The sequence below is a fragment of the Ictalurus furcatus genome, chromosome 5 (genome assembly GCF_023375685.1).
Source record: "Ictalurus furcatus strain D&B chromosome 5, Billie_1.0, whole genome shotgun sequence".
Lineage (NCBI taxonomy): Eukaryota > Metazoa > Chordata > Actinopteri > Siluriformes > Ictaluridae > Ictalurus > Ictalurus furcatus.
In genome coordinates, this window is record NC_071259.1 from 1,767,792 (window position 1) to 1,772,487 (window position 4,696).

A 4,696-nucleotide genomic window follows, 5' to 3' on the forward strand; every position below is an offset into this window, starting at 1 on the left:
ATTAGCCTAGCCTAGCATTCGCTCACTGATTCTTCGACCAGGATGAAATGTTAGAAAATCAAAAAAGAATATTGAACACTTACGATTTTTGAGCATTTATGATCATTTTTAGCTAGCTACTTAATGTCACATAGCTGAGGGGGCTAGTTATTGGCTAATGTTAGATAAAGATAATATTACGATCGTCTTATGTAATTAAAACGCCGTGCATTGCGTCAAAGAAATGTTAGTGTTCGCCTTCACCTAGACGCATGACCAATTAACCACTAAAGGATGCTAATTCTTCTTTTAAACAAAGAAGAAAAGTGTTTAGAGGATAACATCTTGTCCACCATCTTGTTTTTTTTATTGGTGCAGATTTTCAATGTGAACGTTCACCTGGGAAAATGCTAAAGTAACCGCTAAAGAAAGCTCATGCTAATTTTTATTTATTTATTTATTTATTTATTTATTTATTTATTTATTTTTAAAGTGACTTTTTTTATTTTCTAGAATAAAGACACCGCATCTTGTCTGCCATCTCGTTTTCCTGTGCCGCACGATTACAGTGTTAACGTTCACCTAAAAATGCGACATTAACCACTAAAAGAAACTAATTCATAGTTGTTGTTGTTGTTGTTGTTTTTTTTTAAAAAAAAGGACTTTTTAAAAAAAAAGAAACTAAAAGAGCGCACATTTTAAGTGTTAGCATTCACCTAGAAAAAAACAAAACGCTAAATTCACTTTAAGTTGACTTTATTTTCTAGAATAAAGACGCCATATCTTGTCCACCATCTTGTTTTATTTTCACCTGGTGGGGAAAAAACCCCCCCACTAAATTAACCGCTAATATAAGATAATCCTTCTTTCTTTTGACGGCTGCTTTGGTGTGTGTAAGCGTGTTGGCGGCGCACTAACATGAAATCCTCGCTAGTGGAAATATCGTAGCAGGGGTTATTAAACGTTTATTAAACGTTTATTAAACGCTGCTGAGTAATAATTTTTTAGTAAAGATGAACTTACGGGGCTTCGGCTCAGGGTCTTCGAAGCGTCGATTTAAAGTTCAAATAAACGTCTGCCTCGTTAATGCAACTTACACATGCAAAGTTTTTAACGCAAGTATAATTTTGTCCTTTTCTGCAACGTTTTCATTCTCTGGCACGGTCGTATCTCGTTTGACCGAAAGCAGAAGCATTGTATTTGCCCACGCGTAGATCTTCCCTGCGAGAAGAGCTTGACACGTGACTGGGGGAGTCGTTTGTTATCCATCCAACAGGGAAAACCCTGAGGAATGAATCGTTCCTTCGGTGGGACTTCGGTAAGAATTCCTCCAATTCTTCCACATAACTAGTGACATCTGTCTCAATCCAGCAGTCCAAAAGACGCCATTGTGTTTCCTTCAATAGTCCTACACTGTGTGCGTGTGTGTGTGGTCACAAAGGACGTCGTTGTTCCGATTAGCAGCGTTCTGTCTTCCAGTTGAGTTCACATCCAAACAACAGAAGCTAATAAGTGCTGCCTGATTAACTTCAAAACCAAAAGCAGACAATGAAAACTCCTTAATCTTCAAATCCTCTTTGTTTCTTCACGTATCTGTTATAAATCTGTTAACTTAGCAGATAGCATCAATATCAAAACAACGTTTTTGGCCTAAAATCGAAGTTACACAATACCTTACTGTCCCGAGTGTACTCGATCGGCCAAGACATGTTGAGAGTCATGTCGAGACTTCCTTCGCTATATTTGCACTGGAACGCTAACGCTGACATGGCTAGCGAGAGGGATGCTTAGCATCCAGTTTAGGATCGTTTAGCAAGCTGCACGTCTTAATCCTCACACACTCTCCTCAAATTCACGGAAAAAACCCATCGTTTCCTACCGCCATTTCGTTCACCACGTACAGTCATCCGTCGTCGCTTTTATTTAACGTGAGCTAGCACGTTCATGCTAAACGTTAGCCCGACGTCTTCCTAATCGTGAACGGAAACGAACACGTTGGGGAGATTTTTCAGCAGCGATTGATTAGATGCCGAAATATAAACCGATCAACCGAAATTCTAGTCTAATTTAAGAATTCGACGTATTATTTTGAACCGTAGATGTCGTTTTTTGTTCCCGGAATTCCAATCCGTAATTCCCGACGCTACATCACAGGGATTTCCCCCGAGAGCCGGAAGATAGGAATTCAAGTTTTTTCCCGAGGGAAACGTTTCTACGTAGATCGTACACCGTCACGCTTCAATCTGAGAAGTCCTGCTTCTCTCGTGTTAGTTACGCAGCTAAAAGGATTACCGCAAACACACAGAGAACACACAATTAATAAAAAAATACCTTTCGTATAGCTAGCTATTTATCCGGCTAGCTTCCTACCGTCAGCCTACAGCCAGAGCTTGGGATTTCGCTTGCTAGCTAAAAAAAAAGTGTGTAATCGTTGATATGGTGAAGTTTCCTTAAAGTAAGGAGATGTTTATTCAACATATATGGAAGGAGTCTCCAGTGTCAGCGCTTTGTAACAGTCAAAGTGGTTTACGCTTTGTGTAAGTAAGAGCAGGAAGTTGTTTCATGGACGTCCGACGACATTAATAATAAATGTAAAATTGGGGGAAATTGCCGTGTTTATAAGAGGAAGGCTTTCGAGACGTCCAACAACCAACGATTGGATAAATAATCCCCGTGGTTGATTCTTTTCCAATAACAGCGCACCTCATCGTGTGTTATTCCTTCAGTAAAACAAACGGTAGGTTTTGCTGTGTGTATTTTATTTTTGCCCTTGTTCTTTTAATGCTGTTGGTGTTTCTTCTCACCGGGGTTGAGACACGCACAGGTTGAGAAATCATCTCTCATTTGCTGTGACTTGCATTACAGCATGAATCTGGATATTTTGTTCTCAGTAATCACGTTCGTAACGTGATCGCGGCTGCGCGTGGATGCGCACGTCTTCGTTTCCGTGAGCCGTGAATGCCAGATGTCGCTGCAGTGAGACGCCGACAATGACGTCTGACACGAAGATGAAGAGATCCAGCTTAAGAAGGTCAAAGTCGCAGCTGGGACGTTTTGGAAATCCCTGAATCCACATGACATCACTGGACCAAATAAATAAAGTGGGTCGGGCGAGACATTACAGCGCAGGACCTTCTCCTTCATCTTGTCTCCTGAGGACCTCCTGCAAGATTCCAGTGATTTCCAAATGTTTTTAATGATCCGGAGGAAGGAGGGGGAATTACCAAGCGGGACGTTGGGAGGTCTCGTTCCATCATATTGCTGATGTGTGGGTTTGGACACTTCTGCATCACTCCTGTACTGAGGTCATCCTGTATTTGTGTGAGGGGGAAAATAAAAATGCTCGGAATACCCAAGAGTGACATTCGATACTGCGTGAGCCGTGACAGGATTATTAGCATTTCTTATTGATGTTGGCTGTGGGCAGGAAGAAGTCGCAGCCTGTTACAGGGTTGGTGCAGAGCCTCGAGCGATTATTAGAAGCACACCAAAGCCAAACCACAACCCTTCCCAATCATTTCCCGATCCCTAGAGCACATCCCGGCTGTCAATCAAACCCTGGGCACGCCCACATCTCCCACAAGAAAATGCTGGAAAGGCTTCAAGGGTGTGTCGTCCTCCCTGTTTGGAAAGAATCTAATAGAGAGGACCTCTGACCATGAAGAGCAGACGATAATTAGATCTGCATTTTCCTGGGCATGGGAATGGACATGGGGGAAAAACCTTCAGTGTATTACGCTATTAAAGTTTCAATAAGGGGGTGGAGGGAAAGGAGGGGATGGAAAATGAATAGTTTCCCACCGGTGGGGTGAAATTGAGCGATTAATATTGAGACTAAACTAAGAGCCATTTTGTTAACATTGTCATTTTGTTTCCAGAGATACGAGAGCTAATTTGTCAACATGGTCATTTTGTTTCAGGAGCTACAAGAACCGTTTGGCATCATGGTCATTTTGATTCTGGAGATACCAGACTAAATATCAAGAGCCGTTTTTTGTCAACATGGTCATTTTGTTACCAGAGATACAAGAGCCAGTTTGTCAATACAGTCATTTTGCTTCAGGAGATACAAGAGCCAGTTTGTAAACATGGTCATTTTGTTACCAGAGATACAAGAGCCATTTTTTGTCAACATTGTAATTTTTGTTTCAGGAGATAAAAGAGCCAATTTGTCCATGTGGTCATTTTGTTTCAGGAGATACAAGACAAAATTTTAAGAGTCATTTTGTCAACATTGTGTTTCTAGACAAACTGTATGAGTTCATATATTAACAGACATTCTTTTTAATGTGATCATTCCATTCCGTCATTAAACTAATGCGAGAACTTGTTAAAAAATAAAAGTCATGTCTCTCACAGCCAATCAGTGTTTTATTAAAACAAGTGTTTAAATAGAAAGCCACAAGCCAGACTTCTAGCTGTAGCATTATAGCTTTATCGTCACTATACATGGCCAAGACGTTACTTCACGAAGAAGACCGCTCCCTCATTTACGAGCCATCCCATAAGCAATTATGCGAGAACGTTAACAAAGTTCTGGGGTAAGCCTTCACCATCTCCAGCTAGTAGCCGTATAACCGGGTGGGAATCGGATACGACTCCGTTAGGAAAGAATCAGAAAATCCGAAACGATAAAATTCACACGTAAATGCGTGAACGTGATCGAGCCGTCTTTATTCTGCACCACTATAAAAGAAATGGTTTCCTCACATCCGGA